At 27.7% G+C, this 26,920-nt stretch overlaps 2 pseudogenes; both read left to right on the top strand.

Moving 5' to 3' along the window:
* Window positions 1-453: 453 nt before the first annotated feature.
* Window positions 454-19,295, top strand: LOC149515858 (tryptophan N-monooxygenase CYP79A68-like; annotated as a pseudogene).
* Window positions 19,296-24,849: 5,554 nt separating this feature from the next.
* On the top strand, window positions 24,850-26,821 carry LOC111297727 (tryptophan N-monooxygenase CYP79A68 pseudogene; annotated as a pseudogene).
* The last annotated feature ends 99 nt before the right edge of the window (window positions 26,822-26,920 follow it).

Raw genomic sequence — 26,920 nt, 5'->3', positions numbered from 1 at the left:
CTTTTTCAAATTACCCTTATATTGAAAAATAGAAAAAAGTTGTTTAATATAGTTAACTGGTAATAACAAAGTAAAAATGAATTTTTTTTTTTTACTTTTTAAATTAATGAAACATTTTTTAGGCAAGTAAAAATACACAAACAAAATATTATTTATTGGACGGGACAGCACTATTATTCTCTTATTTCATTTATATTCAATGTCCTTTTATGTTCTTAGATTGGACTGACAGTGAAAACAAAAACAATGGGATTTTTTAGTTTAATTCAACCCCTTCATTGCATTTTTTTCTAATTAATTTTCAATAAATCAATTATTAGTTTCAAAATTAAATTTAATCCCTTTGCTATTTTAATTAAGAAGGTTTGATCTCTCAACATTAATTTTAATTGATTCAATGCTAACACTTTTATTAATAATGAAATGAAGAAACTAGCACAAAAGTTTTATCCGATGGGGATATTTCTTACGCGCAGTATTTGCAAGGTGGAGAATGGTAATGCTGGTGGAGGATGTGGGTTTAGTGGGAGGAAAGATGTTTCATTTTCGGGCCAGTCTTGTGATTCTTTGCGGGTCATTTTATCCGACCCTGTCATGTAAGTAATTTTAATCTAAATTTTGAATGAATAATTAGTAATTTTGTTTTATTTCTACACCTTGATGTTGAATTTTGGCGATAATTTATGTATTAATAGGCAGTGTTAACTGCTAGTTCATGTAGTTGTGAATCTTACAAACTACTGAGCTTCAGCTGAGTTTATGAGGTTCAGGAAAGTTGATATTAGTAGTATAAGCTGCTGCAGCTGCAAGGCTAGGGAACAAGTAGGGTATGGAGAAATACGCTTCCTTTTATCCAAGACTATTTAAAATAATTTTTAGTGCTAAAAGAATTGGTGTCATCTCTTTCTGTATTTTTTTGGCTGGTCCATTGATGTACAGTACGTCTTTACTGATACTCTGTATTTCTTGTGTGGTCCTTTTGATGTTCGGTCCTTGCTTATCAAGGAATACTTCTACTTATAGAAAGAAGGAAAAGAGAAAAGTTGGACTGATGTTTCTACCATTTGTCTGCTTTACAATTTTAAAAATTTCAGGGGAGCTCTCATGGATGATGCTATGATATTACCTTGTGGACATTCCTTTGCTGCTGGTGGAATACAATATGTTCTTAGACTGGTGAGTTCTTGATGAAACCTATTTCTTATATTCCGTCATCAGTATGACGCATAGTGCTTGATGAAGATTGTGGCAAGCTCTGAAGAATAATGTTTGATTGGCCAATGGATAGCTTGAATCACTACAAATGATGAGTTCAACTCCAATATAGGCTATTTTTATTTGTGTCTACGTTGTACAGATAAACCTAGCTTTAGTTATATAATCATATTGATTAGTTCATCCTGTTCTGTGAACTGCTTTCTTCTCACTTTAACGAAGTTGGTACATTTGTTACTAATATAATTGAGCAGCGAATTTTGGTCCAGCACATGGTTGAAGTCTTGTATCCTGGTGCATTAAATATCATGAACTTATTTCTAATCTATAAAGTTTTCAATCTTTGTGTTCGTTATTTGCTATTTGAGTTCCACCATTTTAGCTGTACACCCATGCTGATCCATAATTTGTAAGTCTGCCATCCAAATTGGTGACAATCAGCTCAAAGCGATTTAGCCTAAAAATATCAGGCTTGGCATATTGTTATAATTTGAGATTGATTACTTCATTACAGTGATTATATACCTGATGGTACACTGCGTTTTACCATTTTGGAACAAATTATATGAGGAGCCTGTGTTGAAGTGTACCATTTTGCCAAGCTTGTACTTATTGCAATAATTTGTTTTCAGGATGATTATTTTCTTTCAAATAAAATGAACTTTTGTCTTTTCACCATTGTAATATAATAGCACCTCCCATAAGTGCATTGTGATATGAGCAAGATGGGTGTACATGTTGCTCTTATGTGAGCAATGGTATTTTGATCAACCGTGTATACGGTATCTTTTTTTTCCCTGCAGTCCTCATCATTCCTAAGAATTTGTGTTGGGTGAATTACCTGCTATAGTTTGAATCTTTTCAGCTAACTTTTATACTCTAGTTGAATTTCTTTATTTTTGCTGAGAATGTGTAACAATCAGCAACTGGAACTTTTATCTCAGATATTATGGCTAACGTGCTATTATCTAACTTTAGGTAACATCTTTTGTTTTAATTAAATGATATTTATGATTTGATAATTAATGAAAGTTAAAAATCTCATTGATCAAATTGAAGAGTGTTATTTTACTAATAACTTATACATTGACGAAACATATGAATAAATATTATTAAAGAATGAATGAAAATCTGTTCCTCCCTCTTGCCTATATGTATTGATACTTTCTATTCATCAAGAAAGTACATAAAACATTAGTGAAGTCAAGAGAGACAAAAAAATTCATAAAACATTTTATTAAAAAAAATTATAATGAATCAAGATATAACTTTTTTTTAATTAAGAAACTATGAAAATCATCTTGTTTTAAGATTTTGAAAATTAAGATTATACAAAATTAAGATTCAATTTGCATAATAAAAAAAATCTAACATGTAATATCTGAGCTTTTGATTTAAGAATTTATGATTTTCCTTTAAAATTATTATATATATATATATCGATATATTTTTATGTTGTTGTTTGTTGTTAATTTTATTTTATATTTTGTTGAAAATTTAAAATTTCAATATTTTTTTATAAGTTAATAATGGTATTGTAGTATTTAATTATAATTTATCAAAAAGAAAATAACAACTCATGTTTTTGCATAAATTTAATATGTTAACAAATTATTTTTATCAATGAAGAAATGTATAACATAATAAATATATATTTATTAGATTAATGAACAAAAAAAAAATGTTGAGAACAACGTAGACATGGACAACGTTTTGGTGTATGTTCTGTGGCACATCCGCGCGAGAGAGAGAGGGTCATATTTGATTTTATCACAAGTTTTATGCACAATAATGCACGTTTCGTTGGACTTTTTAACTTTTCAATTTGGAAGCAGTCCTTTTTTTTGTCTTTTTCTTACTGAGCAGTATATATCGTATTCAAAGGGATGTGACCATCTTATTATTATTTTGAGATAATACTCAAATAAATTTATAAATTTATTCAAAAATAAAAATAATTTTTTTATATTTTATGAATTAAGATTAAAATTTTATTTTATTGTTATTAAAATCTTTATGTTATAAAATATTCAATTTTTGTTAAAATTTTTTAATCGAAAGATATAATTTATAGAAAATACTTAAATTTTTTTCTTTGGAAGGTTACTTGGACTTATTTGGATAAATTTGGGAAAAAATAATTTAGCCAACATGTTTTAAAAATTATTAAACTTGGACTTTATTCATTATTTTTTAAGATTTAATGTGTATAATTGTCATAACGTATCAATCAAGAACACAATCGTTAAACATAAAAATCAAGAATTATCACCAACATTTTTTGTTGATGTGCGATTGGTCACCAATCCTATCTTTTGGTCTGTAAATTCAAGGTTGGGTTTGAAAATATGATTATGCATAAAAAAAATTATAGCACTTTCATAATACATTTTCGATTCCAATTAATTTTATAAAATCCTAAAATGATCTTATTTAAATAGTATTTTACTTATTATTTTATTATTATTTTTAATATTAAAAATTTTTTCAGTTATTTTTTACACTTTCTGTATAGTTTAAAAAATTTTTTTTACTTCAAGAGTATTAAAAAAAATCATTTATTTTCTTGATGTATTTATTTTAACATTTTAGTAACAAAGCAAACAATAATTTCATTGTTGTCTTATTTCTAAAAAATCATACCAACACTTATAGTATGTTTTAAAGAAATTTCTTATCTAAAATTTTGGGAAATTACTACCTATGATTTTCTCTAACATTCATTATGAACGGGAATTTTAATCTATTTTAAAACATTTATTTATTGTTCATATTATTATGGAGGTGAGTAAAAAATTCTAAAGGACTAACTCTCAAAATATTTCCAACACGTTTTGAAAAAAATCTTCAAGAAATTTTCACCTAAAAGTTTCGATAAAAATCACCACTCGTGATTTTATTTTTGCTCCAAAAGAAAATTTTATTTACCTTAACAATTTATTATCAAGTATTTTCTATATTTTTTTATCATTGTATAATTTTATTGTCTCTTTATTATTTATTATTTTATAGAAGAGATTTCCAAAAATTCTACCAACACTTTTAGCAAATTTTTGGAAAATGCCTCTCCCAAGAGTTATTATTATTATTATTATTATTATTATTATTATTATTATTATTATTATCTCTTTTTCTTTTCTAAACATATTTATTTAATTTTTTCTGTTTATTCAATGTTGTTGTTGTTGTTGTTATTATTATTATTATTATTATTATTATTATTGTTATTATTATTATATGTTTGAAAATTTGTAAAATATTTCTAACACTTTTATAATATTTTAGAAAATTTTCTTATATGAATATTTTCAATAAAATCACCACCTGTGATTTTATTTTTATTCCATCATTTTATTTATTATTTATTATTTATTTATTTTTATTTATTCATTATTCAAAATAAAAATTTTACTATTTTTTTATTATTATTATTTAAATAATATCCTAAATTGTAAAATAAATAAATAAATAAAATAATTAAAAATAAGAAAAAATAAAAAATATCAATTTTTCGTCGATCAATGGCAAGTCAACACTGGTCAACAATAAACAGTCCTATTCGATTTGACAGTGGTCCAACCCAATTCAGCAACGGTTTAGCCCAGTAAGGTATGGCTTGGAGCGGTTCAAGTTGATTCAATTGAATCGATTTCGATTCTAAACTGATACGGGTTTGGTGCACGAATTTCAAATTTGGGCCTGATCAAGGCACAAATCCCATTAATTCAAAACATCATTTTGGTTTTGTTTTTTTAAGCTATTAAAGGAAAAAAAAAAGTTTTCCTTTCAATTTGCCTTTCTCTCTCTCTTTCTACACCAACCTCTCTCATTCAACTCACTAAAACAATACCTAAAAACTAATCACCGATTGTAGTTCGTTAGTGCCAATCCGAGCCCAAATTTCACATGGAACTTCGTCTTGATCACCTTTCTCCAAATATTTAAGTAGTTTTTTTCTAAAACTGCATACAACTTCCTAGATCTAGGTTTAAACTTGTGGCTTCAACACTAAAAACAACCCTTTTCGACAACTCCGATGGCCTTTGTTCCAAACTATGTCCTTCTCCTTTCCATGGCCTTTTTCTTTACCCAAAAATCTAGCCTAAAATCCAACCTAAATTCCTAAAGCTAAAAATCCCAATTGTTTTATTATTCAGCTATTTTTTATTTTTATTTTTTATTTTGTTTTGAATTTTTTATCCTTAACATTATTTCTTTCCATCAGGGGATATGTTTCTTTTTTGTGCATGTGTGAGTATGTATGTGTTTACATTTATGTGGGTTTCGGTGGTGGTCCAAATGTGGAGAATATGGCTGCAAACGTTGATTTTGGCAATGAGTGGCTGGTAGATGGTTGAGGCTTGTGTTGATGTTGGCCAAATGGCAATCATGGGTTGTAGGTTGGTCAACTAGTGGTGGGTGGTGAAGGGGCTTGGTGGCTTTATGGTTTGCGATTAAAGCTACAATGGTGGTTTTTTGGTAGAGTGTCTTTTGGTTCCAAAAAAAAAAAATTAGCCTCAAAATTTTTTTCCAAAATTCACCCATTTGCTCAATGTTTGATTACATGCTTCATTTAAAAAGCCAATCTAAGATAAAATTCCAAATTTTCAAGGATTCAAATCCCTGATTTTTGGTGTTGGGATGAAATTTGAGATTCATTTCAATCAAGTTAGACAAAATTAGGTGTTTACAGCTACTCCTCTATGAACATTTCTAATAATTAACAATAAGGCAAAGACCAAAAGATAACAATTTTGTCTGAAGAAACCTAATTTATTCATTTGACATCACAAACAAAAACATCATCAAATATAAGTAAGCGATTCAAAAGGCTAGTAAATACATTAAACTTGCATTTGAATGAAGCAACTTAGACATGCTAAAAAAACTTTTTTTTTTATTTTTTTGGTTGGCTCAACTACTTTTAATACTAAATTGAAAAAAAAAAAAAAAAACCACTTCACACCTTTTAGAAATTGAAATTAATAACTCATCTCATCAAAACCTTCAAAACTTTAAAAAAAATGAATAAAATGAAAGCTTCTCTCATTAGAGGCTTCATAACTTTAAAAATTTAAAACATTCTACCTGGAAGACTTACAAATCGTTCTCATATTTGCTTGTAAGTCTTAAGGATTATGCCTAAACGTCCTACAAATCCTAATGATAAAATAGACTCTACTTAGAATACTTACGAATCTTGCCCGAAAGACTTTGAAATCTTTTTATCTTGGAAATCTTAAAAATTCTCAACATTTTCCTTTTAACAAATGCTTTTAACTAAAACTACATCTATTTTTGAATTTTTTTTGACAATTTTTTCGGGATTGAGATTAGAGTTTTATAAATTCCAATTAATTCTACTCGAAAAACTTACAAATCAAGCTGGAAGACTTAGAAATATCGATGCTTAAATAGTTTCAACTTAAAAAACTTACAAACCTTGCCCAGAAGGCTTCTAGACTATGTCCAGAGGTCTTATAATTAATGACACAAAAATAGAATTAACTTAAAAAATTTACAAATTTTGCCTAGATAACTTAGAGACTGTTTTGAGGTCTTATAAATCCTGACACTAAAATAGTTTTAGCTCAAAAGACTTACAAATCTTACCCGAATGACTTAGAGACATGTCTAAAGGTCTTATAAATCTTAGCATCTATTAATGCTCTTTTAAAAAGAAGCTCCATAACTTTAAAAACTTAAAATATTCTACCTTTAAGACTTACGAATCTTTTTCATATTTGCTTGAATGTATTGGGAATTATGCCATAAAGATTTACAAATCGTTTTTGAAAATGTGCTTTTTCAAAATGAAACATTTAATTTTTTAGATTTCAAGACTCGGATATTATCATCAAGAAATTGCTAATGAATTTGAATATTACCATCGAAGAAAGATTAGATACTACCATTGAAAAAAAGTAAAAACTTTGGATATCACCATCGAAAAGAATGCATATGATAGTTTAGATATCGTCACCAAGAAAAAATACAAAAGACTTTAGATATTACCACCAAAAAAACCTTGGATATCACCATAGAAAAAAGATACAAATATCTTTGGATATTGTTACTGAAGAGAACTTGAATATCACTACCAAGAAATTTTTTTAATGAAAAAGCTCAGTTATCACCACTGAAAAAATGAAATTTAGACTTTAATACTTGAATATCACCATCGAGTGATTTTGAAAGAAACTTGAATATGACCATTGAGAATTATTTAATGAAAGGGCCTAGATATCACCATCATAAAAATAAAATTCAAACTTTAATACTTGAATATCACCATCAAATAATTTTGAAAAAACTCGGATATTACCATCGAGAATTTTGAAAAAAAAAACTCAATCACAATTTTGTTTTTTACTAGACATTGGGCCTAAATTTCAATGCTAGTTAGATTGGGCTTAAATCTTATCAATGCTAGTGAAACTGATTTTAAAATGCCAGCTAAACTTAGCTTAAAATTTTAATCACAAAAAATAATGAAAGAGCCCATATATCACCATCATAAAAATAAAATTCTAACTTTAATACTTGAATATCACCATCAAATAATTTTAAAAAACTCGAATATTACCATCGAGAATTTTGAAAAAAAAAACTCAATCACAACTTTTTGTCATAACGTCTAGATCCGGGGATCTATCGCTAGACATTGACTTTAGGGAGTCGCCACCAATCTTTTTTATCTAGGTGCGATTTGCCACCTAAAGAATCTGTCCTTTCAGGGAACACCTAAGTTTAAGGGTCCCTAGAAGAATAGGTTCAGGTCTACTAACAAGAACAGGGTTCGGGAGTTCGGTTACGTGTGAGGAAGGTTATAGCACCCTCACAACGCCCATCAAAAGATGGTACCAGCTTAAATTTGTGTTATCCAAAAGCTTTAAAATTTTACCAAGTAATTAATTATTGGAAATTATTCTCAATTGACTCTAATACTTTTAGCAAAAAATTGAGAAAATTCTCTCACCTCAAGAGTATGCAAGAAAAACTACTGTTTCACTTGCAGAGGCTCCGTCGTCGGATTATTTAAAGAAAAAAACAAAATCAAAATTAAGATAGAAAGGAAGGAAAGAATGATTTTTTTTTGTAGGGAAAATTGATACTTTCAACTTTTCCCCAAAAATATTTTTTGAAAATTTCGATTTTCAAGGAAAATTGATACTTTCAACTTTTCCTCAAAAACCCTTTTTTTGAAAATTTATTTCTAAGGAAAATTGATACTTTCAACTTTTCCCCAAAATTATTTTTTTGGAAATTTATTTTTCTTTTAAGGAAAATTGATACTTTCAACTTTTCCCTAAAAATATTTTTTTTTGAAATTTATTTCTGAGGAAAATTGATACTTTCAACTTTTTCCCAAAAATATTTTTTGAAAATTTATTTCTAAGGAAAATTGATACTTTCAACTTTTTCCTAAAAATATTTTTTTTTTGAATTTTTTATTTTTATTTAAAGAAAATAAAATAATAAAAAATAAATAAAAATAAATAAAAAGAATATTACATAAACCTAATCTAATAAATAAAAAATAAAATAAACAAATAAACAAAGAAATAAAAAAAATTCAAAGAAAGAAAAAGAAAAAAAAAAAAAACCTTGAACGGCTCGGATTGCGGCTCGGCTCGGCTCAAGGCAGGGAAACGGCTCGGGGGAGCGGCTTGGTAGCTTGGCTCGACGCGGCTCGGCTCGGAGGGGGGCTGGCATGCGCGGGTCAGAAAGCGGGTCGACGTCAGGGTCGGGTCGAGTTCGGCAAAACGCGCGGATCCTGTGGGTTACTTAAGGCCAAAACGACGTCGTTTTGGGATGGTATAAAAGGCACCTTCCTCCGTTTTTCGGTAGAATACTCCTCCCCTCTCTCTCTCTTCTTCCCTTTTCTCTGCCTTCTCTCTAAAAGGCCGAAGAACACCGGTGGAATTTATGTCGGATTCTGGAAAAAATCATCGGAATCTGGAAATTTCGCCGGAAGGTTGCCGGAAGTTGGCCGGAATGTTCGTCGGAAAATTCAAACTTCGTCGGAATTTTCGCCGGAATCTGGAAATTTCCCAGAAATTTCCAGAAAAATTTTTCGGCAAAAATTTCTAAAAAATTATTTCTGATCCCTACAGCTATCCTAACACTTCTCAAACTGCTTTAGCCTTCGAAAACTCTTCTAAACACCTCTTTTCTCTCTAATTCAATAGCTTTGCTCACTGTTTTTCTGTGTGTCTTGCATTCTGTTCCAGAGTCCCTTTTATAGGGATTGATCAGGAGTTCTTGATCACTCTCAATTCCTCCTTGGACGGGAATTCAATCTTTGAATCCCACTGGACTCTTCTGATTGAATTCCCATTTTCAATGGGATTTTTCCACTTTCAATCCTAGCCCTCCAAAAATCAAATAAAAAAATACTAGATAATTAGAAAAGATAAATCAAAAAAAAATATTATGGGATAAATAAAAAGAATAATATCAGATATATAAAAATACGAAAATAAATAAAATAAAAGATAAAAATAAAAAAATATATATTAGTAATAATAAGTAAATAATAAATATATAGGATATACATAAAATAAAAAATAAAATAATAATAACCAAGATACAATTGGACTTACCCCTTTGGGCCAGGCCCAATTGATCCGGGCCTGGACCAAATTGGGTGTCTACACTTTTTTTTTACTAGACATTGGGCCTAAAATTTCAATGCTAGTTAGATTGGGCTTAAATCTTATCAATGCTAGCTAAACTGATTTTAAAGTGCTAGTAAACTTGGCTTAAAATCTAGATGCCAGCTAATCTAGGCTTAAAATCTGGGTGCCAACTAAACTGACCATAAATTTTAAGTGCTAACTAATTTAGATTTAAAATCTAGGTGCTAGCTAATCTAAGCTTAAAATTTGAGTACCAGCTAATCTAGACTTAAAGTACCAATTAAATTAAGCTTAAAATCATACCAGTGTCAACTAAACTAGGTTTAAAATATGAGTGCCTACTAATTTGGGTGCTAACTAATCTAGGCTCAAAAAGCTATCATTCTTAATAAATCTAATCTTAAAAATCTCATTTTTGAAAAAAAAAAATCTCAAACATTTTTCTTTTCAAATTTTTTTTTTCATTTTTCTTGTTCGTAAGACATCAACTTTTCCTTTTCCTTAGATAACTCTTTTTTTATTGATACATTTTTTCATTTTTTTTTATTTTTTTCTCTCAACGAACTCTTTTTTCCAACTATTTTTTTTCTTAGACAAACTCTTTTTCTTTGTATTTTCCTTTTTCTTTAAAAAAACTAAAAAAAAATTCATATATTTTATTTTTCCTCAATGTTTGCAAAATTAACAAATGCACCTATGATGCAAATATCTAATTAAATAGTGATAATGTAGATATTTCTACACTAATGCAAATGATCACAAATGCAAAATTCTTTTCTAATGATGCAAATATCTTTGCCATGATGCGAATGTACCTAACAAAGATGCTTAACAAAGATAAGGATACAAAACTTATCTTAACGATGTGGATACCAATGTTCTTTTCACGTGGATGCCTATGTTAATGTAAATGAACCGAACAATTGTAACTTTTATCCATATGATGCAAATGTCTCTAGGCAAAGGTGAATATATAGCATGCTAAAAAAGAAATGCAGCCTGTAAAGATATAAATGTAGATGTTTTTCCCAAGATGCAAACATAGATGATTGACTTCCACAATTCAAATGCAAAGATTTTTCCTTTTTTTTTTGGTTTTTTTCAAAAAAAAAATCTGTATTCAAAATCTTACCATTTAAAATTTTACTATTCACCAAAATGTGATCTCCTGTACAAAATGCTTAAGTATTCTCTACACTTTCTAAAGTAATCACAAAATTGCTTCAAATAATGTATTTCGTAAAAAAAAATTAAAAACACATAACTTTCGAATCTCTTGAATATTGGTGATAATTATTGCAAACATCAATAATGGGGTCGATCAAAATTTTAGTTTTTTTTTTTTTTAGTTGAAAGGCTTTACTAGGATCTCAGTTCAATGAGAGAAAGGTTGTTCCTTCATCTAGGCTCACAAATGAAATAATTTGTTCAAAACATTTTCTTCTTTGAAAACCTAACATGATTTGACACTCTTTCAATTTTCTAACATGAAACTTCGATATGTGTCAAAATTAACATTCATTTTTGGGCAATGTGCAAAATTTTGATGATTTGGTGCCTAACTCCATTTGGGATGCAATTACTGAGTTATCTCATTTTTCAAAGATCTGTGTTTTATGGAACTACATGTAGATCATATAAAAATGTTAAAAAAATATTGTAGCAACAATATACAAATTAAAAAATATTTTTTGCCAGGCTTATTTGATTTTATAGAGCATTTGCCAATTCACTTGTTTAACAAGGCAAAAATTGTTGGATTTGTTCATTATTGATGGACATCATTTGTGAGGTAATATATTTTAGTTGTTAAACATTAACATTTATAATTTAATTTCAGGTCATATGCAATGTTATGCTATGATGATGACTAGGTTTCTTCATCATCTCAAGAAAAAATGCACCAATCAAGCGTTTATTAAAGCATCTATATGTGAGACATATGTTATTAAAGAAATATCCACTTTTTGCTCATTATGTTTTGATTTAAATGTGTCAACAAGATTGAATCGAATTTCACATAATGACGATAGGGGAGTCATGGAATCTAAATGATGTTTTTCAGCTTTTACTAATTCTGGATGAGCATTAGATCTACAAGATAAGTCTCAATGGCTATCAGTGAATAAGCATATCAGGGTACACTTATATATTTTATTGAATTGTGAAAAGATAAATCCTTAGATTGAATAAGTACTACATTAACATGATAACTCATGTGTTTTTAGTTAGTTTTTTAAATATTTCTAATTCGTAATTTATAATGATAAGATATTTGGTGACTCAATGAGAAAAAAATTTATGAATATAAGTGATGCAAAATTTGTAAAAGCACATGATTCAAGATTTCCATAATGGTTAAGACAATTTGTAAGTTTAGAGCATAATAGCATATATGAATAGAAATAATATTTTCATATAATTAAAATAATTATCAGTTTGAATGTTTTATGATTGGATAGGTTGAAGAACAAAATGGTGAAATTGATTGTCATCTAGTTGAGATAGCTTATGGCCCTAGACACATGGTTAGGTGTTTCAAAGGTTACTTTGTGAATGGTTTTAAGTTTCATTTGGTTTACCTATGGCTATAGTCGAAATATGAAGAATTATGAGGTATGTGTGAAGAGAAGTTGTTACAATGATTATGAGCATAACTTTTATGGTATCTTAGAAGATATCATTGAGTTAGAGTATTTTGGAGCAAGAAATAAAGTTGTACTTTTTAAATGTCATTGGTTTGACACAAAAAAGGGGATAAGGGTAGATTCCCATCATGGTCTTATTAAAATTAAATACTATTCAATGCTTGCCAGCAATAAACCATTTGTCTTAACTTCGTAAGTATATCAAGTTTCTTAGACAAGATGCCATTTTAGAAGAAAAGATCAAAATGATTGGTAGGTAATCTTTAAAATAAAAGTCAGGAGTACATATTAGGTAGCTAATAATGATGGAGATAAAGAACAAATAACTAATTTAAATGAAGACATGTACCAAAAAGTTAAAGTTTTTATTCCATGTAATGTTATTATCTCAAAAAAACTTGATAATCCTACAATTCTTGTTGCTGGTGATTATATATAAGTGATTCAAGCATAATAAAAAAAAATGATGATGATGATGATAGTGGTGATGATGAAGAAAAAGAAAATGATGATAAAGATGATGATGATTATAAAACACATGAGCTTGCTTACTCTAACAGAAATTGATGTATTAATTATGACTTTTAATGGTATATATAATATTTATTCGATGTGGTTAATATCTGTAACATTAAATATATTACTTGATTTGGCCTATTTTCATTATAATGTTTTGATATACTTATTTGTATATATTTTGCTCATTTCATCTAATATTCTAATACTAAATTAATATTATATATGTTTGTTATTTTTATACTTTTTAAATTCTTACGAAATGTTTATGGTCTATATAACAAATATGATGGGATGTCATGCAAAGAGTTCTGTTCACCAAGGTGGTTCTATAAGAAGATTAGTGAGAGATAATTCACATATTAGGTCATCAACAGCATCGATGTAGCATGATCCCCAATACGGGTCTTTTTCACTACCGATACAATATGATCCATTATAGGGTCATCTTTCACACCGATGATAGATGATCCATCGATGGAGCATGACATAATCCATCATTCGCCAATGAACCACCATTTAGAGAACAAGAATGAACGATAAAAAGGTATAGAATTAAGGGAGTAAACAAAGGATTATTAATTCCATCAAATCCAAACAAACGGTTGTGGATTACTCCACTAGGAAAAAGGTACAAGATAGCTTTTACAATTAATTTTTCCTTAATGCTACTTGTTTTTTAAAGAACTCATATAGTTTAAGTAATCTTACTATAAAATGGACATTGGCAATTATTTTAAGCAATTGACGGTTAGCTCAACAATTTCAAGAATAATTCAAGTGAATCTTACTGGTCCTTAGTCAACATAGGGTAAAGTTCCTATGCCAATGAAGTCTATGATGTTTTCTAAATTTAATATAGTAATTGGATATTTATTTTTATATATTTTATTTAATTTGAATGAAAAGATTAAATTCTTGTCAACCACTTATTGTATTTCACTATTACTTATGTTAAGAAAAATATCAATGGGCTAAGTGAGATGATACTCTAGTTCGCCAAGCATGGAACAATATTTCCAAGAATTTGCTTAAAAGACTTGTTGTCCAATGAGAAGGAATTGGCAATGAAAGAGCGTGAAATTGATAACATCATAGACTATAGAAGGATGAAGCAAAGGTAGGTCATAGCTCCAATTTAAGGTGCTCTTACTGAGAATGTATGCAGCACACTAACGATTCAGTTCCATTTTCTATTCACAACAATTGAATGGTATGACATTTTTTTCATGAGTTATTATTTTCATCAAATGTCAATTTTATATAATTGTACTGTTGCATATTTCATTCAAAGTATCTAAACAAATGCGGTCATTTGAGTTACAATGAGAACCCACCTTTAAAAAAGTCTTTAATCGCACTCACAAACATTCAAGAAAATATGGTGATTTCATTGATAATAAGTCTAAAGTTGTCAATATATGTGACTTTTCAATTACTTTGTAAGTACTTTCAAATTGTTATATTGCTTTATTGAAATAGATAATATGTTATGTGTTTTGAGATTAAAAAATTTTATGAAAATTAAAAACTGTTGTGTAACTTGCTTTGTGATTTTGGTTGTATATTGTAATTGTTGAAGAACTATTTAAATAGTATATAGCGATGAGATCATATTTGTGAAAGATGAAAATATTGCTTATTTTGCTTTGTGATTCTGGTTATGTATTGTGATTATTGATGAAGTAGATAGATAGTATAGCAATTGAAAGACTAAACATTGCAGGACGAATGGTATTGAACTATATAGTGTTTTGTGCTTATCGAGATGCAATTACTTTACGAAGGTGAAAACTATTGCATATTTTGCTTTGTGATTCTTGTTGTGTATTGTGATTGTTAATGAACTATCTTTATAGTGTAGTAATTGAAAGCCTAAACATTGTAGGGCAAATGGAATTGAACTATATAGTTAGAATGATAATTATTTTAAACTTTTTGTAAGAAAACTATGTTACTGTATTATTTCAAAAATATGGTGAAGACTTTTTCAATCATCCAGATTTTGATCCATAGGCATGGACTAAAGCTATTGGAAAGGTTGAAGCTATGCACACTCATGTATATGGCTTTGGATTTGTGGATAGATCTAAAGACCTATTTTACTCAAGTCAATCCACTACTGCAACAATAATGTCACATTTTGTTTACGGTCCATCATCGGTGCCTCTTCAACCTTCGCCTCTTCAACCTCAGATAAAAGAACATATTAATGAATTAAGGATCGAGTTGAGGACTAAACTTAGGTTTTCATGGATCAGATGATAAAATTGATGAGATTTAGACAATTTTTATCAACATAATTTTTTAGACTTAACAACAACAACACCGATTCTGGATCAGGAGATGCAGCAGCACATGAGTTCTTTTTTAAAATTTTCGTGGATATTATAGGTATTTTAATGGATGTTATGAATATTTTTTAATATTATATTTTGTGGATGTTAGAAATGTTAATAAAGTTAACTTTATTATGTTAAGAATGTTATGTAGATTTGATAAGTGGATTTTTTATTTTTATTAATACTAATAAAAATAATAAGGTTTTTTAAATAATTACATATGTTTTAATTTTAATATTCAGATTTTTTAAATAATTATAGATGAAATTAATCAAATTATAAATGAAATTATAATTGTACCGACAAATTTTATAGATCAAATTTGGTTATTACTAACAAAATTCTATTATTATTGACAAATTTTTACTGATGGATTACCAATTATTTTTTACTAATGGAAAACTCCATCAATAAAATCCATCAATAATTACCGATGAAAATTCAATTTTACCAATAGAAAGGTATTATTGACTTGCTTAGCACTAAAGAAAATTTTCCATTAGTTATTCCATCGGTAAAACAAAAAAGCTCAAATGACTGTACAAGATAAATCCAACTAAAACTCTATAATAGCCAAAATCAAGACATGCAAATTAAGCATGAAAATCACATAAATTTAAATAATTCTAGATAAAATTAAATGTCTATAAGTTAAATGATGTAATTTATAAAAAATACTTACTTAAAACTTTTTTCTTTTGAAAGGTTACTTAGACAAATTCAAAACAAATATTTGAGCCAACCTTATTTTAGAAATTATAACACTTGGCTTTATTCATTATTTTTCAAGATATAATGTATATAACTATAACGAAAGAAAAGTTTACAATCTTAATTTCATAAAATAATAAATTAAGAATTTTTTATTTTTAAATAAAATTCAATAATTTCTTTAGATATTATTCTTTTTTTTTTTTCTTGGCCTCTAGCTAATTTTTTTATATTTGTGATTACTATGAATTGAACGAACCTAGATTATTTTTTTGAAATTAACAAAATAAGAGTTTAATACTCTACCAACATAACATATGGCTATTGGTACTCATTTTTTTAACTTTCTTATATCTTCATTTATTATTTATTTAAGCTTTCTTGAAGATAAATATATCAGATAAGGATATAATTCTTTTTATTTGATTATTTTAGATATTATGAATATTTATTGGCTCTTGTTACATCAAAGAAGTTAGCATTTTCGATTCCATATTTCAAAGTCATTATGTTTACCTATCTTCATCTATGAAATAATATTTTACCTTTTTCTTTAAAAAAAATGTGTGGATTTTGGTTTTTAATTCATGTGTTTCACGACTGCTTGCCTGCTGACTATTACTTTTTTTTAAAAGACGTTTATGAAACTTTAATGAAAGAAACTTATAATTATAATAATAGTAATAAAATTAAATTTGATAATCTAAAATATAACATAATTGTATGATCTAAAAATGATATGATAAAAGATAAAAAAATAATGCGATTTAAATTTTAATAAAAATTTTATATGAATTTAGAAAAAAAAACCTAAAAATATATTTAGTTAGTGAGCTTAATAAATTAAATTCAATGAAATGGATGTCCATAGTAGTTATATTGATGCATCAATAATTATTAGTATACAATAATTTGATAAATAGAAAGTTTAATTAGTGAGTTTGATAAATTAAATTCAATGAGTATTATTTCTGGTTTGATAAGTCAAATTTTAGTGACATGGCAAGAAACAAGGCAATCAAACTTGTGATGAAAAAAGCAAATAATTTGGAAGTAATGATCAAAATATAATAGAAAATTTATCTCAATTGATTTATACTATCATTTTTAATAATAATATCTAACAAGTATGGGTTCGAATCCAATATCTATAATCCCTTCCTCTGTTCTCAAGTCATAACTTTTCTTTATACCAAAAATATATATAAAAGAAAGTTTCAACTTTGTAGTGGATTAACATTTTTTGCAATTAAAATATATTTTTTGAAATCACTTAATTCTTATTTTTTATTTCTATTTTTTCTATAACCATTTCATCAATACTAATTAGGTTTGGCTTGATAAATTGTAACAACAAAATTGTGGCTTGATATATTAAATGAGTTGCATAAAAATTGAAAGTTTAAGTCAAATTTGCCACTACACTAAGAATTCATATTAAATTTTTTTCGTTGTATTTAATTTCGTTAAATTTACCTACGACATTTTTTTTCGGTTAATTTTTGGATAAAAATTAATGGAAATGATCAAATCTGTCATTTTATATTAATAAAATATTTTTTTTTTTTTTTTTGTCTAAAATCAAGGAAATGAAAGTATAATGATAAAATTGATTAAAATTGAAATACAATGAAAATTTTTAATATTTAAGTCATAGAATATAATTTCAAATTTGATTTTAATCTCAAAATAAAAAAAAAAAAAAAAGAGTTCATAGAAAGGAAAAATGCTAGAAAAAATAGAAAGGGATGAGAGAGTGGTAAAACAAGAATATTGATTCAATTTAGAGTGGCATTCCCCTTAGGATGATGAAATAAAACTTCTATAATCCAAAAGAAAAAAAAATTAATTACATTGCTTAACTTTTTTATATTTAAATTTATTAAAAATTAAATTTTAATTATTAAAATTAAAAATTTATCATTCATATTATGTGATTATTCATTATCCAAATCGTGTTCAAACCCCTCTCTCTCTCTAATCACTATATGTAGATATACCTATCATCCATTTTGTGTAGAAAAGCATACAAATAGACAGATGGATAGAAGAAAAATTCTGTTTAGTAACAACAATTAGTTGACTCAATTGGTTAAGGCTCGTCTTTCTCGACGAAAAGATCTTAAATTTGAATCTCGTTGATAGTCATTTGTTAGAGTCATCTAGAATGCACTACTTACAACCACCTATCTTAGGCTATTAGGTACGGTACATTTTACCCTAACTTGAGGACTGAGTAACTTATCTACCTTAGATTTTAAAAATTAAAAAAAAAAGTTCAGTTTAATTGTTAGGAAATGGATAAATCCTCCACTAATATTCCTCCCCATTTCCTCTGCTGCCTTATTGGAGCAACTCTCATGATTTTACCGTCTCTAGCGTTTTTTTATTTCATTCAACACATGTCTTAGTCTTTCTGTTTGCACTCCTTGTCGTTTTCAAATTGAAAGGCAACACTAGAAATGAGAACCCAAACCAAGCACCTCACCCACCAGGGCCAACTCCCTGGCCAGTCATTGGAAACCTCCCTGAATTATGGAAAAACAAGCCTGCCTTCAGGTGGATTCTTGGCCTCATGAAACAACTGGACACCGATATTGCTTGTTTCCGCCTGGGAAACATTCATGTCATTCCCGTCACTTCACCTGAAATTGCTCAAGAATTCTTGAAAAAACATGATGCAGTTTTTGCATCGAGGCCTATTACGATGGCAACTGATTATGCTTCTCGTGGTTTCTTGTCAATAGCGTTTGTCCCATGGGGAGATCAATGGAAGAAAATGAGAAAATTGGTTGTTTCAAACATAATTAGTCCACAAAGACTTAGCTGGTTACTCCAAAGAGAAACCAAGAAGCTAATAATCATGTTAGGTTCATTTACAACCAATGCATCAACAATGAAGCTGATATTTCCAATGCATCCGTCATAAAACCTGAGACTTGCAACCAGGCAATATACAGGAAATGTCATCAGGAGGATGATGTTCAACAAAAGATCTTTGGAAAGGGCAAAGAAGATGGCGGGCCTGGACATGAAGAAGAAGAGCACATCGAATCTCTCTTTACTGTTCTCTTGCACATTTACTCTTTCATCCTATCAGACCGTGTACCTCGGCTGAGACCATTAGAATGCTTGTAAAAAAGATTCATGCTAAGATAGTATCAGTATATAATTAGCTAATGACACCGAAATAAGAACTAAAAACCATAAAGCAATTTGTCAAAGTATATATTGATGCAAATATGTCATAACAATTGGACGAAAAAAAAAATCTAAAATCACCAAAAAAGTTAAGACTTCTTATCAAGGATTTAAATAGCGGTCGATGTCACGTTTTTTGTTGCTTCACATTTATTATGTTTTCGAATATAACGGAAATCATTATAGTCATCACGATCGTGAATTTTTTTTAATTTTACATAATTTGTTATAAAATATAATAATTATAATTATAATTATAAAAACTCTTATTTAATGTTTTTTAAAATAGTTTATGACACTTTATGTTTTTTATTTTTTAAAAAAATTATTTACAATTTTATTTAGATAGAATAAAACATTTATATGTGGTTTAGCAACAAAATTTTTACTTAAGCTAAGTTTATGTTCAAAATTAATTTTAGACAAATTAAAATATTAATACGTTAAATACCTAGCATCCATATTTAATAAAATTACAAACTTAAAAAATATAATAATTTTAAATTTTATCAACTATAGTTATAAATTAATAAGAATTAATCTAATAACAAAAAATAGATAATAATATAAATACCAAAATTACAAAAAATTATTAAATTTTAAATACAAAATCATAAATTAATAAATAACAAAATCAAATTATAATTTTTAATTTTAGTTATTTTTCATCTAACTTATACAAAAAAAATTATTAAAATTTTTCATCTAAAATTCATATATATATTTTCAAAAATTACAAATTTTCAAACTTATATTTTAATAAAATTACTTACAAAATTAAATAAATAAAAACCCACCCATTCATCCTAACCCACCCCACCTCAATCAACACCCAAGTGTGATGTGCTTTGGTCCACACATGCATCTCCCTCAATATCAGCCCCTTCCCCCAAAATTTTCCCCAAATTTTGGCAACCAGAAAGGCAGCTCTTCTTCGTGTCTTCTTCTTCTTCCCCTCTTTCTCTGCATCTGTCACTTTCTTTCGTGTACCCTCATCAATATTATTGCCTACAGAGTATTTCGATCTCATCTCTCTTCAATTATCACAAATCTTGCAGATTATCACAAAGATTAACATTATTTTACAGAAATTTTACCAAAACAAAAAAGGTAATTTAATTTTTTCTTATTTTCTTTTATTTTGATTGTTGATTCAAAACTTAAAGCTAATTTGAATTTGAAGAATTTATGGATTGAGTTAAGATTATTGTTGATTGAAAATTTTTTTTGTTTAATTTGAACAATACTAAGAAAACAGGGATAGCGACAATAACAGACCGTTATTACTGTTATTTTTCGTTACACTGTTTTCTAGCAGCTATTACACACCGTTTTGAGTGTGATTCAATTTCTCAGTCGCATTTTCTTCAATAGCGGTAGTGGATGGTGCCGCTACTGCAATTTCGCAGCCATTATTCCTTTATACGATCGCTATTTGAAACTTTGCTTCTTATAGCCAGCCTATATTCGCAAAGCTCCAAAGCTAACCAACATCTAAAAGGTCCATAGTTTAATCAAATTTTCAAATGCTTTCTAGCTCTTGACATGGAATGTGGAATATCAAATATTTTTTTCTAAAAGAATAGAGTTAGCAATGGATGCAAGGTTTTGACTTATCATTGATAGGCAACCTATTTTTCCTTTTTAGTTGCATCCTACAACATAAAAGGATAATATACTTGTTTTTTTACCGAAATTATCTTGAGATTTAATTTTTAATTTGACATAATTACTTAAAAATTTTCAATTTCAAAGTGACAAATACTTATCTAATCAGTGATTTTGGTTATGGGTTTATTAAACTTTATAACAACTGAACTAAAAGTTAGAGTGCTTAAAATGAAACTATTCATGTCATTGTTTTTATCCAAAATAAAGTATTCCAACCAATTAACCCCATTGTGTCAAACCTAATAAGCCCCATTCCAATCCAATCATGCATTGTAAATAAAAAAAATATTGTTTAATTCGGTATAGTAAAAAAATAAAGCTTTATTTATAGATTTAAAAAATATAAAAAGCTTTTTTAGTATTTTAACCTAATTTTTAATTGTTACCAACTTTGAATCAATATTTGCTTACTAGAAGTATATTTCATCCCAAAAATTCCTAATGAGGTGATCTTTAGAATGATCTCTTATTGCAATATTCTATTCTAACCAGACAATTATAGTATTACACTCCCAAAAAACTACTCTTTTTTTTTAATAATTATATTTATAGTATTCTACTTTCATCACTTTTGAAAATTAATTAAGTTGGTTTATCCAATTTAAGATAACAAATAAATACATTTATTTAAGATTTGCAGACTAAAAGACCAAAGGAATTTGCCTTCAAGAAATGGTTTTTTATTAGAGATTTGATAAGCATAATGCATCCTTCCGAAAGACAATTGAACTTGAAGAATACAAAGAACCACAACTAGACAATCTTTTTCACATTTAAATTTTGGTACAAAATCAAAATTCGGAAATAAATTATTATCTATAGTGTAGAATAAGACAAGCTATTTTGAATTCTTAACAAATTTTTTTTAAAAAAGGTTTTTTTTAAGCCTAACTTTACAATGAAAAAAAATTAAAATACACACTAAATAAATTAAAAAAAAAAACAGGTGATAAATATGCTTCATACCCTACAATCATATGTATCTGCAAAGCTATTATCTTCATATGCATATGAAAAATTTTTCACATTTTTTGCATCATCTCATTTACAATAGACCAAATGTTCCAATATAATTTCATTGCTTCCCGCATTTGATGAGATAATAGAATCATGTTAAATTAATTATTTTAAAACATTTTGATAAAGCTATGATAATTAAAATAATTAGAGCATACTCCATAAAAATTTTCTTTCATAAAAGTGTACTTGACACCCCCTATTCTTCAACTCACACAAAACAAATTATAAAAACAAAATAACTTACCATATTTTTACACTATGATACTTGATGCATGATTCCACAAATATTTTTAACAAATAATTTAAGAGTAAAATAAAAGCAACAATTTAAAATACTTTTGAATATCCACATGTAAAAACGTTTGGAAAACCAAAGCATTCCAACTTACTTCTTTGGTTTCAATACTTTATATTTAAATTTGATCAATATTTAACTAAAAAATCAAGGACAGTTTCTTTTCTCTGAAAATAGAAGACATAAATCATTACAAATACAAAGAATAACTTTTTGGGTGTAAAGAATAAAACTTTTGAGTCTAAATTTTAAATTTTGAGTGTACTTAGAAAATGAATGGATAAATTATTTTGCCCATCATAAATTGTTTGGATGTTATTTATTTTTATAGAATATAAAAAATGTTTTTAATTTTAATATATTTAATATAAATTTTTTTTATAAAAGTAGACATTTATAATTTTTAATGTTAAAAAATTAAAAAAGTTTTAAAATATAATTTTAAAATATAAAAAATAAAAAATTTTAATATTAAAAAATATAAATAATTTTAGAACATTCTAAAACTGATTGACAAAGAAAATGAAATGAAAGAAATAATTATTAAGCATAAATAAAAACCTTTTTAAAAAAAAAAAAAAAACGTTTCCATGTCTAGTTTTAAGGAGGACAACGAAAAAAAACATGTTGAAAACGAAGCAAACATGGACAGCCTTTTGGTTTATAATAGTATTTTTATTTTATAATTTTATGAGCTTATCATATTTTTATTAGTATATTATTTGCATATATATATATATATTAATAATATAATAAAATATGCTTTTAAAAAATATATATATTATATATTATTAATTAATTCCTCAAAATTTTAATCAAGATCCGTCATTAGCTATTTTCTTTCATTAAAACTTGGTAAACGTGAAACACATTTAAAAAAAATGTATTCATCAGCAGGCAAGCACACGTGAAACACATGAATTAAAAACCAAAACCCACACATTTTTTTTTAAAAAAGGTAAAATATTATTTCCATAAACGAAGATACGTAAGCCGGTTGACTTTGAAATTTTACTTTGGATTCAATGAATTGGTTTATCGAAAAGGAAAAATCAATGAATTGAAGGCTTGTAAAATGGAATCGAACATGCTGTACCTTTTGATGTAACAAAATATTCATAATATCTAAAATAATCAAATAAAAAGAATTATAACCTCATCTCATATATTTATCTTGAAGAAAGCTTAATTAAATAATAAATGAAGATATAAGAAAATAAAAAATAAAAAGAAAATGAGTACCAATAACCATATGTTGTGTTGATTAAGCAAGCATTTAACTCTTGGTTAATTTTAAAAAAAAATCATAGTTCATTCAATTCCTAGCAATTATAAATATAAAAAATAAATTAGCAAATATCAAAATAAATCATTGAATTTTATTCAAAATTGAAAAGTTTTTAATTTCTTATTGCATGAAATTAAAGTTATAAACTTTTATTTCATTATATTTATACACATTAAATTTTGAAGAATAATGAAAAATGTCCGAGTGTTATAATTTTTAAAATAAGGTTGGCTCCACTATTTGTTTTCATGTTTATCCAAATAAATCTTTGTAACCTTTCAAAAGAAAAAAGTGTAAGTAAATATTTTGTTATAAATTAAATCATTCAATTAAAAAATTTAATGAAAATTGAGTATTTTATACTGTTAAGATTTTAATTATAATAAAATAAAAATTTATATTCATAATTTTATATAATAAAATATTAAAATTTTAATTTTTTATATTTTTTTAATAAAATTCAAAAATTTATTTGAGTATTATCTCAAAATAATAATCAAATAGTTACATTAGAACGTCATTGGAGAAGATATGGGAAGGGTAAAGTATTCTCTATCCACATCCTTGCATTTTTATATTATACACATTTTCATATCAATACCCAATGGGTATCTTAAATTTATCTTCATATTTATCTTTACAAGTATTTAATGGGTATGAATAATAATTCTTATACCCATAACTTTTTTAAAAAGTAAAAATAAAAATTTATTTTTTTAGTTTTTTTATTTTTATCTTATATATTTAAGTAATTTTTTAAAATATACATTAATATATATTTTTTTAATAAAAATTTATGAATTCTAATTAATCTAAAATACTAAATTATATTATTTAATAAAAAATTTATTTACTATATATATAAATATAAATGTAAAATATGAGTTTAGAGTTGGTGCTGTACTACCTGTCCACATTCCTGTATTCAATAAAAATTTATAATCATACACATCCCTATTTTCACTTTCATATTTATTATGTAATATTTATCCTTATCTCGATGAATCAAGGGGGTTAGTTATTCATCAGCATTGGTTTTGCTTCCTTTTCTAGCATAGGTTTTGCTTCCTCTTCTAGCATAGGTTTAAAAGCTTTCGGCCAGACGAGTATTCTACAAAAAGTTAACAAGGAATTCCATTAATGAAATTATATCAAAATCAACAAGCAAAGTAATGAAACTATACCTTGGCAAAGATGATGAGTTCTAAGCCAATTGAAGGGTCGGTGGTCACGGGCAGTCACGGGCTCAAAGGCTCAAGGGCTGGTAGTCACAGGCTTAAGGACTTAAGGTCATTGGCTCATGGGCTCAAGGGTTGGTGGCGGTGAGGAGAAGGCAGCGCAGCACGAGCACAGGTCAATGACAAGGACTGAAAAAAGGAGAGAAGAGAGAAATGAAAGTTGGGGTTTTCAATCAAGGAACAAAGGTAAGGGGGAATGAGATTTTTAAATTTAATTGACTTTTATCGATAGATTATCATCGGATATTCTGTCAATAATTCAAAAATTTTTTAACTTTTAACGATGGATACCGATGGAATCCATCAATATTTTTTATTTTTAACGACCGATTACTAACATATTTCTTTGGTAATTAAAAAATAACCCTCCAATTTAATTCCAAATATATATATTTTAAATCGAAAATTTTTTACACACTAAATAAATCCATCAATAAAGCTTTTAGTGATGGATTATTGACAAATTTATTTCATCAATAAAAAATGCACCAAATCCTCATTTTTCTCATGGCAATTTCACCTACGAATTACCAATGATTGTTTTCCATAGTAAATTTCGTTAGCATTTTGTCGGTAGGTAATTGATAAAAAATTTCTAAATTATTTTTTAATTTTTGTTTGTAAACCATCGAAAATCTTTCAATAATTACCGATAAAAAAATTTCGTCCATAAAAATCGATCAATGTGAAAAAAACAGATACCAAAATAACAAACAGAATGACACTTACTATCTAGCGATTTTAACAAGCTCTTAAATTTTTAACAAAGTACAATGAATGTCAAAACAATGTTTAAACCTCTCTCTCTCTCTCTAATCTCTATATATAGATCGACCTATCATCCATTTTGTGTAGACAAGCATACAAATAGACAGACGGACAGAAGAAAAGTTCTGTTTAATTGTTAGGAAATGGATAACTCCACTAATATTTCCTCCCCATTTCCTCTGCTGCCTTATTGGAGCAACTCTCATGATTTACCGTCTCTAGCGTTTTTTTATTTCATTCAACACATGTCTTAGTCTTTCTGTTTGCACTCCTTGTCGTTTTCAAATTGAAAGGCAACACTAGAAATGAGAACCCAAACCAAGCACCTCACCCACCAGGGCCAACTCCCTGGCCAGTCATTGGAAACCTCCCTGAATTATGGAAAAACAAGCCTGCCTTCAGGTGGATTCTTGGCCTCATGAAACAACTGGACACCGATATTGCTTGTTTCCGCCTGGGAAACATTCATGTCATTCCCGTCACTTCACCTGAAATTGCTCAAGAATTCTTGAAAAAACATGATGCAGTTTTTGCATCGAGGCCTATTACGATGGCAACTGATTATGCTTCTCGTGGTTTCTTGTCAATAGCGTTTGTCCCATGGGGAGATCAATGGAAGAAAATGAGAAAATTGGTTGTTTCAAACATAATTAGTCCACAAAGACTTAGCTGGTTACTCCAAAGAGAAACCAAGAAGCTAATAATCATGTTAGGTTCATTTACAACCAATGCATCAACAATGAAGCTGATATTTCCAATGCATCCGTTATAAACCTGAGACTTGCAACCAGGCAATATACAGGAAATGTCATCAGGAGGATGATATTCAACAAAAGATACTTTGGAAAGGGCAAAGAAGATGGAGGGCCTGGACTTGAAGAAGAAGAGCACGTCGAATCTCTCTTTACTGTTCTCATGCACATTTACTCTTTCATCCTATCAGACTATGTACCTTGGCTGAGAGCATTAGATTTGGAGGGTAATGAGAAGATTGTGACTAAGGCTCTGAGAATTGTCAACAGTTACCATGATCCGATTATTGATGAGAGAGTACAACAGTGGAGAGAAGGGAAGAAGAAGGAGCCTGAAGACCTTCTTGATGCCTTCATTTCAGCAAAGGATTCAAATGGGAAGCCAGCATTTTCAGTTGTAGAGATCAGAGCCCAATGCACGGTGAGATTCTTAATTACACGTTTAAACACAATTCTACCTTTTAGCTTGCATGTGGTTACTATACTTTGTGAAAATTTAATATCTATATTATAATTTATATAAATTTAGTTCTTATATAATTCGATAATTTTAATCTAATCACTAATTTTGTTAATTTTTTGCCGTTAAAAGTATTAATGTCAGCATGTTAAC

This window comes from Durio zibethinus, chromosome 12 (genome assembly GCF_047325235.1).
Source record: "Durio zibethinus cultivar Kanyao isolate XHJ-2024 chromosome 12, ASM4732523v1, whole genome shotgun sequence".
NCBI lineage: Eukaryota > Viridiplantae > Streptophyta > Magnoliopsida > Malvales > Malvaceae > Durio > Durio zibethinus.
This window is presented reverse-complemented; position numbering and strand designations above follow the sequence as displayed.